The 14,593-nt window shown below is 44.8% G+C and overlaps 1 protein-coding gene and 1 non-coding gene across 2 annotated transcripts in view; both read left to right on the forward strand.

Moving 5' to 3' along the window:
• Nucleotides 1-14,593, forward strand: part of LOC103725486 (zinc finger protein 549) — a 29,352-nt gene that overhangs the window by 387 nt on the left and 14,372 nt on the right. The window lies entirely within an intron of this gene.
• Nucleotides 2,309-2,450, forward strand: LOC115068379. The gene has a single exon (XR_003847732.1). It is a non-coding gene; the product is annotated as a small nucleolar RNA SNORA48 (small nucleolar RNA).

Raw genomic sequence — 14,593 nt, forward strand, 5'->3', positions numbered from 1 at the left:
TATGAGTGTGTTGCATGTAGGTAAGTGCACCTGTGTCGTGCAATGCCGGCGGAGGACAGACGAGGCTGTCGGAGCCCCTGGAACTGGAGTTAAGGACTGTTAGCTGCCATGCGGGTGCTGGGAGTCGAACCTGGGTCTTCTACAAGAACAGTCAGTGTCCTTAACCTCTGAGCCATCTCTCCAGCCCCGGTTCCCGCTCCCCCCCCCCTTTTTTTAAAAAAAATCTGTATGCTGGGGTGTGGTGGGAGGCGGACCTGAGTTCAGAATCCTAAATCCGAATTTTGTCAGTTAGGGGTCCTATGAGCATTAATGCTCATATGTAGTGGTGGCCACGGAAGTTTTTTTTTAATGCAGGTTTTAAAGGCTGGAGAGATGGCTCAGCTGATAAGAGCACTGGCTGCTCTTGCAGAGAACCTGGGCTCGATTCCCAGCACCCACCTGGTGGCTAATAACTGTCCATAACTACAGTTTCAGGGGATCTGACAACTCTCTTCTAGCCTCCTTTGGCGTTGCACGACACGGGTACGCTTACATACAGACAGACAAAACACACATAAAATAAAAATAGTTTAAAATATTAGAAATAAATGTTTTAAATTTATTTTTGTGTGTGTATGTGTGTATGTATGTGTGTGAACGTGTAGGTCACAGGACAATGTGGGATCAGTACTGTCCTTCCATCTTTGCATATGTTTTGGGAATTGAATTAAGATTGTCAGTCTTGGGCCTCAAGTGCTTTACCCATTGAGCCATCTATCCAGCCCCCACAGAAGGTTTTGAGCAAAGGAAAAAACTATCTCATAGTTTTCCAACCTTCCAAGCCCCAAATCAGGTTGGGGTGGGGGTGATGAGGGCGGAGGCTGAATGGTTGAAGAAGTGGAGTTCAAGGGAGACACTGAGATGGATTGTTGGTTTTAAGTGTATTCGAAGAGTCATCAGCATCGTGGACAGAGGGTGTGCTGGATAGCTTTAGTGTCAACTTGACACACCTGGGTTGAGGGAGCCTCAATTGGGGAATTGCCTCCATTGGCCTGGCCTGTGGCCATGTCTTCGAGGCATCTTCTTGATTACTGAGTGACTATGGGAGGGCCCAGCCCACTGTGGGTGGTGCCAACCCTGGGCAGGTGGGCCTATGTTGTATAAGAAAGCAGGCTGAACAGGGGTCAGGGGAGCAAGCCAGTAAGCAGCGTTCCTCCATAGCCTGTGCTCATGCCTCCAGGTTCCTGCCCTGAGTTCCTACCTTGGGCTCCCTGATGAACTGTGACCCAGGAGATGTAAGCCAAATAAACCCTTTCCTCCCCAAGTTGGTAGTGGTCAGAGTGTTTTTTTCACAACAATGAAGAAACAAGCTAGGAAAGGGGGACAGACAGAAAACAGCACGCAGGGCCTCTGAGGAGAGTTCAGGCCCCGGTGCCAGAGACAGATAGCATGGCAGGGATTTTGAAGAGAAATCAAGGCGGGAGCATAGGATGCTTTTATAGGAAAGGAAGGGAGAAGTGTCCCAAGGGGTAACAGATATCTTCTACTCAGTGTAGCTCTTAATGAGCTGAGATTGAAGTGGCCGGATTAGGGTGTGACCTCCTCATCTAGAGCCATCTGTCAGTCAGGCATTATCTGGTACCAAAGCTGGAGTCTGTATTTGAGTATCAAGAGGGTACTCATTGGGGCTGGAGAGATGGCTCAGCGGTTATGAACACTAGTTGTTCTTGCAGAAGACCCAGGTTTGAATCCTAGCACCCGCATGGCAGCTAACAACTGTCCGTAACTCCAGTCCCAGGGAATCTGACAGCCTCTTCTGTCCTCCACGGGCATTGCACGACATGGGTGCACTTACCTACATGCAGGCAATACACAATACACATAAAATAAAAATAAAATTAAAAAAAAAAAAGGATGTTATCTAAATCCAAGTAGCATGTTGGAGAGCATTCTGGATGAACAGGATCAGCATGTAGATTAAAAGGGGCCTGCCTATGGATACGGATCACAACAGTCCTTAAAGGAATACTTGTAAGTCAGGAAGTCCATAATGAGTTTTGAAACCTGTTTGAGTTGGAGTTATTGAGATAGGGGTAAAGGGTGAGTAGAAGAGTTAATGATGGAACAGGGACCAGAAAGGAGTGCCAATCATATTTGAGTATTTTAGAGGAGGTTGTGTGGAAGGCAGGGAATAATAATATGCTTTAATAGGGTCGTTATAAATATCCTTAATGTGAATCCCAGTAAATTGTTTTGGTTTTTGATTACAAAGATGTTAAGCCCTGTGTTGAGGAAGGTAATAGATTGGCTGTTAGAAAGCTAAGATAACTGCCCCGGCAGTGGGCAAAGAGATATCTTGGTGGTGGTGGTGTTCTTAAATCAGTCGGGGGCAGAACAGATAGTTGTCCTTTGTTCATCCTAGCTTGATGCCTGGCTCAGTGGCCAAAGCTGTTCATTCCTAGGGCACAGTCCTACTGGGAAAAAAAAAAGGGCTAAGATAGCCCAAGATAATTTTGTTATAGCCCTTGCACAGGAACTCTTTTTTTTAAAAAAATTATTTTTATTTTATGTGTATGCATATATTGCTTGTATGTATGTAAGTGCACCCGTGTCAATGACCGAAGGAAGTCCGAAGAGGGTGTTGGATCCCCTGGAACTGGAGTTACGGGCAGTTGCTAGCTGCCATGTAGATACTGGAATTTGAACCCGGGTCTTCTGCAAGAACAGCTAGTGTTCTCAACCTCTGAGCCATCTCTCCATGCACTGGAACTTTTTAAAATTGTGTGCACGCACGCTAGCGTGTATGCACCTGTGTGAATGCATGTGCTTGCCACAGCACGTGTGTAGCGGTCAGAAGACAGCTTTCTGGAATTGGTTCTCTTCATTGACCGTATGAGTCCTGGGATAGAATTCATGTCATCAGGCTTGTTGACAAGCATCTTTAGGTGCTGAGCCGTCTTGCTGGCCCTGAAACTTAAGGAATTATTTTTGAGAATTTCATACACGAGCACTGTATTTATAGCACTCTGCCTCACCTTCTCCCCCTCCCAGCTCCTCCTTCCCATGCCCCCCACTCCTTTTCAGTTTCATGACCTCTTTCTTGATTAGTGTTGTTCCATATACCGTGTGTGTGTGTGCGTGTGCGTGTGCGTGTACATATATGATGTACTGAATCTAATTAGTTCTGCTTGCATGTATCTCTTGGGATTAGATAACCAATCAGTGAGCTTGTCCCTGGAGAAAGCTGATTCTCCCTCCTAGTTCCAAAACGCCTAACAGCTGCATTAAATATGTGTACAGGAAGACACTGTACACCAACTTGACATATAGGACTGACTTTGATGGACATAATACTCCTATTAGGAGAGGGGTCCCATTCTTGTCCCCATGATCCAGATGACAACACGGAAGAGTTTTAGGTATAGCTACTGCAGAGTATGTGAGAGGGCTTGGATGGTCCTTTGGGATGCCACAATCATTGCTTTTTTTCAAAAAATTTTATGTGTATGAGTGTATTGGCTGCATGTATGTGAGTGCAACTATGTCCCGCAATGCTGTGGAGGTCAGAAGAGGGCATCGGATCCCCTGGAACTGGAGCTACGGATGGTAGTCAGCCACCATGTGGGTGCTAGGACTTGAACCTGGGTCCTCTGCAAGAGCAGTCAGTGCTCTCAACCACAGAGCCATCCCTCTAGCCCCACCATCATTGCTTTTTACACACAGGTTTGTTTTCTCATAGGTTCCTATTATCACAGAGACACTTACTGACAATGAAGAGGTAAGCGGAGGTGGATTAGTAACTTTCCTGTTGCTGTGATAGAAATGCCATGATTAAGGGAACTTATGAAAGGAAGAGTTTATTTAGCTTATGGTTCAAAAGGGGCAAGAGTCAGTGGTGGGAAGGCATGGCGTCAGAGGTGGCTGGAGGAGGAGCGAAGCTAAGCTCTCACATCTTCAAGCTAGCAAGAGAGTGACTTGAGATCCAGTAAGGCTTAAGAACTCTCTAAGCCTGCCCCCAGTGACATGCTTCCTCCAGCAAGGCCATACCTTCTAAGACCTCACAAAATATTGCCAACAACTGGGGACAAAATGCTCAAATACTTGGAGCCTATGGGGAACATTCTCATTCAAACCACCACAGCATATTACCCTCCTTGAGTCCCAGAATTGTGTCTTGAGTTTCTTTTCTTGCTGTTCTCCCTAAAGTTCCATCAGAATCTCCTGGAAGGTGATCACAGAATGCAAGGTCCCTGAGTCCACATTGGGGATTAAATGGAGAGGTTTTCCTTCATGGCATGAGATTTAGAAGGTATTAAAGTTCTAGTGGTCAATATTAGAAAAGGCTTGGAAGTCGGATTGAATTGGAAATGCTCAGAAAATCAGAAAACCTCAGATGTCTGTTATGTCTGGTGGAAAGAGTGGAAGACAGAAATTAAGAGTAAACACTAGCCAGAGGAGCTGGGCCTTGTTTCCTGAGATGGAAATGGAGGTACAGTAGTATAGAGAGAGATGTGCCTGTTGAAGCGTGCATAGATGGTGTCAAGGCCCACGTATCAGGGGCATGACTCACATCTGGTTGGATCAGGGAAGACTCGAATTATTTGTAGGGAGAATGGGGGGACTTTCCATGTAAATATCCAACTTGGATGGACTCCTATCTGTCCATTTGCCTTTTGTTGTTGAGTGCTTAACACCGTAGTCAGGGGAACCTTGAGGAGAGACTGGGTTCCTGTGATGCCAGGGCTTTGCATTCTTGAGGTAGGAAGCTGAGCACGAGTGGCTGTCTGTTGGATGTTAAGAGTCCTAGAGGAAGAGGTTTCTTATGAACCCAACTGTCCCCATTGTGACAGGGCCGTGTGACCTTTAAGGATGTGGCTGTCTACTTCTCGAAGGAGGAATGGACACTGCTGGATGCCTCTCAGAGACTGCTGTACCGCAGTGTGATGCTGGAGACCTTCTCACTCATGGCCTCTGTGGGTAAGGGCCGCCTACCATGGTCAGAGCATGTTCTCATGGACTTGTTTTTTTCTAGAAGTAGATGTATCCTTCCCAAAGATGGCCCATGGACACTACTTTAAAAATGCAGGTGCTAGTCCTGGGCTGAGTACACTAACACCTTCTCTCTTAAGTACAGCAAAAGCATACAGGAAGCAGCTTGGGGATAGGAATCTTACAGTGAGCCTAATAGCTCACCTTACTAGCCTTTCCCTTGCCTGGTGACTCTGCAAGTAGACAGCACTTCCACGACTCAGGCACTGCTTTCCTTGCTCAGTTGACGTGTTTGGCCTGCCTTTGGTAGGAACTGGGGTACTCTGTCGTTCTTGGGAAACACCCTTCAAAGAGCCTTTTTCATTAGTTTACTTTCCATTGACTGTCATGGGTTGGCTCAGTATGTTTTGTGTGGGCCATTCACCTGTCCTGTCTTTTCCTTAGGGCTTGTACCTTCTGGGACCCGTGAAATCACTCAGTTGGAGCTGTGGGGCGAACACATCTCCTCACCGGGAATAATGACTCCAGATACATGGCCAGGTATTTGGAGGTTGAAGTTAGCATGTATGAGACTGGAACAGGTTCATGACCGGAATCTTTCTACTGGTTCTGATGTTTTGGTGCCAAGGCAACAGATTACGACAGACTTCCGTCTTACGGTTCCTTGCCCAGTTGCCTACTTATTATTTGCATTATCTAAACCAGGGATAGTCCTTACTTATCAGTCTTCTGTTTTTGGTTTGTTTTCTATTCCCCTACAGCACTGTGGAACAGAGACTTCCCTGATTGTGTTGTTAACGGACTGCTAATCCCCTGAGTAATCCTTGAATATGTGTTCTACAGCCATCATATTTTGTGGGCCTAGACACACCCTTCTGCACTGTGTTGTGTCTCCAGCAGCTGAGGCCCCACAGAATGATTTGCTGTGGTGTGTGTTTGATTCCCTGCCACTTCCTATGCTGCATGCCTGCCTTGCGTTGTTGCTGCTAATGAGGCCTCAATCTGTGATGGTGCTGGGTTCAGCACAGCAGGGTGTCCTTCCCAGCCTTACTTAGCCCTTTCATCCAGACAGAATCTCAGGTCCTCATCCCTTGTGTGTCTTGTCACACCAAAGTCTTCATTGTCCTCATTGATGGTTCTCTGTTTTCAGGTTCCAGGAGTGGGGTGGAGGCTGAAGATACACCTCTTAGGCTAACTGTTTCTATAGATGATGAACGTGGTGCAACCATTCAGCAGCAGCAAAACCCGAGATGTGGGGAGAAACCCTTACGAAGAGAGGAGGGCAGGGCCCCTGTTACAACCAGTGGGAAAAACCACCCATTGGAGAAAAGATCACAAAACAGGAACGATGGGATGGACGTGCAGACCAGCTCAGGTCTTCTCAGACATCAGCTGACTCACAGTGGTGGGGAACTACCCAGGAACTCTGATGGTGGTGAGGCCTGTGACCCTGGGAACAGGAACTACAAATGCAGTGACTGTGGGAAAGCCTTTAGTCAGAATTTTGTGCTTATTATGCACCAGAAAGTACATGCCAGAGAAAGGCTTTATGAATGTAGTGAATGTGGGAAACAGTTTAGACAAAAATGTAAGCTTTTAGTACACCAAATTGTTCACACAGGAGAAACGTCTTATGTGTGTAATGAATGTGGGAAATCCTTTAGTCAAAACACTGACCTCATTCAACACCGCAGAGTGCACGCTGCAGAAAAGCCTTTTACGTGCATTGAATGTCGACAGGTTTTCAAGTATCACTCCAAACTTGTTCAACATCGCAGAATCCACACTGGAGAAAGGCGTTATAAATGTGAGGAGTGTGGGAAATCCTTTGTCCGAAATGCACATCTTATCGAACACTTAGGTATTCACTCTGGTGACAAGTGTTTTACGTGCAATGAATGTGGTAAAACTTTCAGGCAAAACTCCTCACTTATGAACCATCAGAGAGTTCACACTGGAGAAAGGCCTTTTAAGTGCAGTGAATGTGGGGAATCATACAGGTGCAAATCCACTCTCGTCAGTCATTTCCGAGTTCATTCCGGGGAAAAGCCCTATGAGTGCAGTGAATGTGGGAAAGTATATATGCAAAAATCCAGCCTTATATGTCACTGGCGAATTCATACTGGAGAAATGCCTTATGAGTGCAGTGAGTGTGGGAAAGTATATAGGCAGAAATCCAGCCTTATAAGTCATTGGCGAATTCATACTGGAGAAAGGCCTTATGAGTGCAGTGAGTGTGGGAAATCGTTTAGGCAAAAGTCCAGTCTTTTTTATCATTGCCGAGTTCATACTGGGGAAAGGCCTTTTGAGTGTAGTGAATGTGGGAAGTCTTTTAGCAAAAATTCTTACCTTACACAACATCAAAAAAGTAATCATAGCAGAGGAAAGCCTTTTAAGTGTAATGAGTGTGGGAGAGTCTTCCCTGGAAGTTTGAGCCTCATTAAACATCAGAGTGTTCACACTGGAGCAAAGTCTTATGAGTGCAAGGAATGTGGGAATGTTTTTCCTAACAGTTCTGGCCTTTATAGACATCGGAAGATTCACACTTGATAAATGCACTGTGAGTGTACCGAATGTGGGAAATCCTATAAACATGGACTCTAAATTCACACGAGGGGGGCTCACTGGAAAAAATTCTTGAGTACTTCTCCAACCTCCATCCCGTTAACACTAGAAAAGTCCAGTGCTGGGATGCATCATGAATGTACTCTATTTGGGAAAACCTCTGAGCAGATGCCTGCTCTGACCAGCAACATCAGCACAACTTAGACTTTATGAATGCAGAGAAAGCTTTATCCATTGGCTAACCTTCAGCCTTAGGAGTGAATCTGAGTTTAAAAAGTTCTGGGAATAGCCTAGTGAGGGAGCCGGTAACTGACTATCCTCTTTGGATAGGCATATTGGGACAGCATAGGATCGTCGCTGTGAGGTGTTCCCAACAAGGGGACCCCTTGCCATGGTGCTGCAAGTAGTGAGCTCTGTGGTCTTGACTGCGCTGTACTCGGTGGAACAGAGTTTCCGGGTTACTGAGGTTGGATGGGGTGGGAACAGAGTGGCCTTGGTTTAAATAAGACATTTGTCGTCTAACTAAACGTTATATTTCCCTGAATAAATGTTTATTCCATATTCTTTATGTCCATTTTCAGAGCTACTTCTGTTTGTTCCTAAGTTTCACTAGTTTTGCTGGGGACCAGCTCCAGGTGGCTTCTCATGGTTTGAGCTAAGAGTTCAAACATTTAAAGCGCATTTATTATTTTTTTGGGGGGGGGCTATTTTGGAGACAGGGTCTTACTATGTAGTCCTGGCTTGCCTGGAGCTCTCTATGTAGGCTAGGTCATCTTCAAACTCGCAGAGATCCACCTGCCTTTGCCACCTGGATACTCTTTTAAGTTTTAAAGCAGTAACCAGATTCTTTTCTAAATGATTGTGTTTCATATTTCCTCCTGGAATATATCAGATACCCGTTCTTCACATCCTCTCTGACCCTTTGAAAGTCACAGCTGTTCATTTTTAGTCTTTCTAGTAGGTATGGAATAACATTTGATTGTGCTTTTAACTTGCACTTCTGGATTGTTTCTAGGAAGTTACACTTGCTTTTTAGTAAACAGGCTTCAGGGCCAGCCACCCAGGATACAGCAGCTCCCTACTCTCCCTTGTGTGCCCATCACTTACATAGAAAACGCCCTAGAAATGGACCCATCTTAGATTTTAATACTCATTCTGTTGCTGTTTTTACAGTTTTATGTACCACCTGTGTTGATTTCTCTGAGTGATATCCTGACTTTCTGTCACCCAATTTTGAATTTTCATAGATTTTGCTGTGGCCGTATTTGGTAATGCATATATCAGATTCATCTATAAATGTACAGTATTCAGTTCCACTTCATGCCTCAATTAGATGACTAATGTAGAATGTTTTTTAAAGAATACTCTTGTTTTATTATTTTTATTTTTATGTGTTTGCGTGTATTGCCTGCATGTAGGTAAGTGCACCTGTGTCATGCAATGCCTATGGAGGTCAGAAGAGGCTGTCGGATCCCCTGGGACTGGAGTTAGTTGTTAGCTGCCATGTGAGTGCTGGGATTTGAACCCCAGGTCTTCTGCAAGAGCACCCAGTGTTCTTAACCACTGAGCCATCTCTCCAGCCCCCAGAATCTATTTTTCTAAAATGCTTAAAAGTAATGATTTATCTCCCACACCTGTTTTTTTTTGGTATTTTGAGCTGTCCTGTATTTTGAGCTGTCCTGGAACTTGCTATGTAGACCATGCTGGCCTCGAACTCACGGAGCCTCTGCCTCTCAAATGCTGGGATTAAAGGTGTATACCACCACACCAGGCTTCCCGAACCTGCCTTAAGAGGAAATTTGGGGCTGGAGAGATGGCTCAGCAGTTAAGAGCACTGGATGCTCTTGCAGAAGACCTGGATTTGGTTCTCAGCACCCATATAGTGACTAACAACTGTGTAACTCCAGTTCCAGGGAATCTGACACCCTCTGCTGGCCTCCATGGGTGCTACACAACGTGGGTGTACTTACCTACATGCAGGCAAAAGACTCATACACGTAAAATAGAAATTTTCTTAAAGAGGGAAAATTTCCACCTATTCCATTGTTTTAGTGGATCCTGCTTCATCTCCCTGCCCCCCCCCAACATGTTGCAGTGTGGCTTAGTGAAATGATGCTGAATTAAGAAAGAAAAAAAAAAAAAAAGACCATTGCAGAAGTGGCAAAAAATTAGGCCTTTCTCTAATGTACCATGCTGTCACTTGTACCATGCCTTCTCTTGAGTCAGACAACGCTGAACCCCTTCCAGAAAATTCCAGGAAGGTAGCAGTACTTAAATCATCTCTTGTCTTCTGAAGTCTCCCCAAGACTGTGGTGAAGTGGATCATTACATAGGAAAGAGGCAGCATTCTGCCCATCTGTGTGTATGTGACAGGGGTCCGAGGAGTGGGGGCATTGGGAGCAGGGGGCCTGGGGGGGTGTTGTTGATTCTGAATTCAGAAATAGTGGAGCCGTGAGACTAGGAAGAGATGAAAGGTGAGAATATGGGCGTGTGGATTTGAGGCCTGAACAGTCCTTGAGCAGAGAAAAGGCAGGAATGGATGTGAAGGGAGAAGGAAAGCACATTCCTGGAATTCCTTCACCACCTGTCTCTAGGGTTCAGACTCTTCACATTTTTACGCATCAGATTTTGTGTTATCACGGTTGACTTTTCTGTTGAGCATCCCCATGCTAAGGGAAATTTGTGGATGTATGCTTGATTCAGCCCAAAGAAATCGTCATTGAGGCCTGAAGATACTCTTCAGGAGATGTACGACTGGAGCAGCAGCTGCTTAGGGAAACGGAAACACTGGACCGTCTATATTCATGATAGTCTCCAAGTCCTTGGAGACTGAGTCTCCATCGCCATAGTTGATCCTGTGGGAACTACCTTACCCAGAAGACACTGCGCCGAGTGGCAACAAGGCTCAGCCAATGAAATCTGGGGTTTCCATGCCTACAAATAATACATGCCTACAAATAATACTCCATAATTTCCTGGCACTGATTCTGCAGTTTTTGAATGGGTCGGACAGATCCACAGACTTGATTTTGTGCTCTGTGGGTCTAGGCAGTAAGGTGCGCGAGAGGGATGATTTTGTCCTTTGACAAACAGAACTGAGGTTTGTGACGTCCCATGTGACCCCTCCAGGCCTGAGGTAGGGATGACTGTGTCCCTGTCTCAGACTCAGTCTCCAATCTGATGGTGGTGGCAGTGTGGGGAGCTCTGGGTCAAGTGAGTGCCAGTAAACGGTCTGCTCATGAGACTGCAGCTCAGGGCCAGTGTCCCTGACAGTGGGTCCCTTGTGTCTTGGATTCTGACTTTTTTAACGTGTGCTCCCATCAGATACACTGAATCTCACAGGTCTATGGACAGCACTTGACAAAACTTGGAGGTGGGCAGGAGTTCAGCGTCCTAAAGTTGAGGTATGCCTGCTCTCAGGAAAGCACAGCTTGTTAGGGAACATGGATTAACAGCTTGGACTGCTGGGCCTTTGTTGTGAGGGCGCTAGGGGCCGCAGAAGGTTTTGAGTAGGAGAGATTGGATGTATTTCTCAAAGATTTCCAAACCTCCACCAGAAAATAGAATGGTGGGTTGTGAGGGTGAAGACAGGCAGACCTGTGGGTTCGTAATTCCAGTAGACTAATGCAGGGGACTTGTGGGTCTGGAACAGAGTGACAACAGATGTGGAGATGTTTGATTAGATCTCAGATGAATTTGAAAAACTGAGCTGATAGGACTTCCTGTTCATCAGATGTGTCTGTGAAAGAAAGTAGAGGAAAAACGATCATTTTAGTGTTTTTTTAATCCATCTGGGAGGATGGATATAGAGGAGTTGAGTTTGTACAGGGAACAAATTTCAGGTACTTAGATGGGTTTTAGGATGGTGATTCTGAGATTTTCAGAACTTCAGATGCTCACCCACATCTGGAAAGTTGGGTAGGGTCTGAGCTGGGGGTAACTAAAGGGTAGTCCTTGGAGACCAGGATGAGCATAAAACCTGGGCTCGTATAGGCAGGATAATCTTAAGATTTTTGTTTTGGGTGGACTCTGAGAAGGGGGACGGGGTATGTGGGCCTGGAGAGTGGGGCTGCCTCCACAGTGGTGGAGGTCCATGGTCTGATGTGGTTCTCGCTGGTGATGACGGTGAGAATATGGAATATAAGTAGTTTGCACTAAGATGGAGATCTGGGTGTTGAGTGAAGTGGGTTAAGCTCAGCAGACTTATTTCTGCCTATTTGTCCCCAACTTAAACCCATGATGGGTGACCATCTACCACAGTGGAAGGACCCTCAGAAGAATTCCCTCAGCGTATGTATACCAGGCAGTGTAGGAGAAACATAGCTGCCTGTTTTCTCAGGGCCACCCGGATAACTTGTTGATAAGTTGAAATTTGAATTTGTGAAATTAGTACTTTTTTTTTTTTTTTTTTTGTTTTTTTTAATTTTTTTTTTTTTTTTTTTTTTTTTTTTTAAGGAGCTGGGTGTGGTAGCCTGCCTGGTCTACCTAGAGAGAATTCCAGGCCACCTGAGGCTACAGTAGACCCTGTCTCAAAAAACACCAAAAATATATATTTTTGTTTTTTTTTTTAATTTTTAAAAACCTACTTTCTCAGCCCTCCTGTGTATCTCCCCTGCCTGTGTCCTGTGTCTGGGACTCTGCTTGCTTACCTTGCCACTACCCCACCCTCTGTTCCACCTGACCCTAGGTTCTGCCCCATGCCACCTTCTCAAAGGCCACACAGACTTTTCCCACCTTGACTCATTCCCTTCCCCAGACTCTGCTGCATTTCTCTTCTCTGCCCTCTTGTTAAGGAGGCCTCAAGAGAGCCCCAGACGGCCTGAAACTCGCTATGTAGAACAGGCTGGCCTTGAACTCACAGAGATCTGCCTGCCTCTGCCTCCCGAGTGCTGGGACTAAAGGCGTGTGCCACCACACCCAGAGAAATTAGTACATTTTTTTAGGGCTGCCAAGATGGAACACCTGGTTAAGATGCTTTCTGTGAAACATAACCTGAATTTTATGTCTGGACTCTGGACCCCACTCTGTGGAATGATAGAATTGAATTTTGCAAATTGTCCTTTGACCTCCAACGCACTTGTACACACCGCCTCCCCACAAAAAATAAATGTAATTAAACATAGAAATTAGTACATTTTTTTAGGGCTGCCAAGATGGAACACCTGGTTAAGATGCTTTCTGTGAAACATAACCTGAATTTTATGTCTGGACTCTGGACCCCACTCTGTGGAATGATAGAATTGAATTTTGCAAATTGTCCTTTGACCTCCAACGCACTTGTACACACCGCCTCCCCACAAAAAATAAATGTAATTAAACATTTTTCTGAAGTAAAAGGAGTTAGGTGTGGTGTTACATGCCTTTAATCCCAGCACTCAGGAGGCAGAGGCAAGCCAAGCTCTGTGAATTCTAGTCTACATAGTCTGTTCTAGGCCAGCCAAAGTTACGTGGTAAGGCCCTGTCTCAAACAAACAAACAACAAACAAATGAAAACATAAAACAAAACTGAGAGGTGTTAAGGGGAGTAACAGACAGAATATAATCAAAATACATTGTATGAAAATATAAAAGAATGAAAACATATTTAAAAATAAGTACATGTTTAAGTAATAATTGACAGGATATACACACAAATAAAATGGGGGCAACTGAAATAGCTCAGATATATTTATGTAAGCTCTTAACAATTGATTGAAAACATTTTAACTAAAGTCTTATGTCTTGTGTAGAATGTTCTTACTTAAATGTAGGTAAAAAAAAAAAAAAGGCCCTACATCTTCAAAACGGCTATTTATTTGCCCTGAAACTTTTTTTAAACAATTTTATTCCATGTGTATTAGTACTTTGTGTGATGTATGTAAGGTGCACCATGTGCATGCAATGCTCTGCAGAGAACAGGAGAGGGTGTTGGATCCCCTGGAACTGGAATTATGGATGGTCGTTCTCAGCACCAAGCGGGTGCTGAGAATCAAAACCAAGTCCTCCGGAAGAACAGCTAGTGTTCTTAATCACCGAGCCATCTCTTCAGCCCCTCCACTGAAATTCCTCAGAGAAGTATTACCTATGTGTACAGGAAGGGACTGTATTAAGTACTCCACACATAGGACTGAGTTTGATAAAACTAAGTTTGGGGGAGGGTGCTATTCTTATCCCCCATGTTCCAGAGGAAAATACTGAGAAGTTTGATGCCTTGTCCAGTGGCACACAGTTGGTAAAGAACTTTGTTGGTGACTGAAGTGAAGACAGTGTTTAGGTATGCTTGACTGAAGGTATTAGAAAGGGGTTGGGTGATTATTTGGGATGTCAACATCATTGATTGTTACGCCTAGCATCACTTTTCCACAGGTTCCTGCTGAGGCAGACACTTACTGACCATGAAAAAATAAATGGATGGTGTCCCAGGAGCTTATTGTCCTTGGTTCCCATGTAGGCGATCTCTGGGATTGTAGTGTTCTGGGACTTTGCTTGCTATAGTCCGTATCCTTCCATCTGAATTCCATGAGAGGTGATTACAAGACGTAAGTGAAGGAGAACAGCAAGGAAGAGGTTAAGAATAGTCAGGGACGAGGTCCGGACATTTTCTTGAAAACAACAATGTTGGGCTTGGCGGAACACCACCTTAGTCATAGATCAGAGAAAAACATCTAAGTCATGGTACTGCAAAACGTAGGATGATCGTTTAATGTTAAACATAATCACTGGTTGACTAACCTTCCTGGAAATTGTTAAAATCTATAGATTGTGTAAGAAACTAATATATTCTTTGTAGCCTACTGATAGGTAAACCTGTAGAATGTGCTTTGTTCTTTGTGAAACTAATTCTTTCATGTATTCTGGCACAAACATCAAACTTGTGACTGTAGTTTTGAGAGAATTAAAAAAAGCATTGCTAAAGAATTAAACTCATATGCCGGGTGTGGTGGTGCACGCCTTTAATCCCAGCACTCAGGAGGCAGAGGCAGGTGATCTCTGTGAGTTCAAGGCCAGCCTGGTCTACACTCCAGTGGGACCAGGACAGCTGGGGCTACAGGAAGATCCTGTCTCAAAAAGACCAAAAAAA

The sequence above is a fragment of the Nannospalax galili genome, unplaced genomic scaffold (assembly GCF_000622305.1).
Source record: "Nannospalax galili isolate Female #2095 unplaced genomic scaffold, S.galili_v1.0 scaffold649, whole genome shotgun sequence".
Lineage (NCBI taxonomy): Eukaryota > Metazoa > Chordata > Mammalia > Rodentia > Spalacidae > Nannospalax > Nannospalax galili.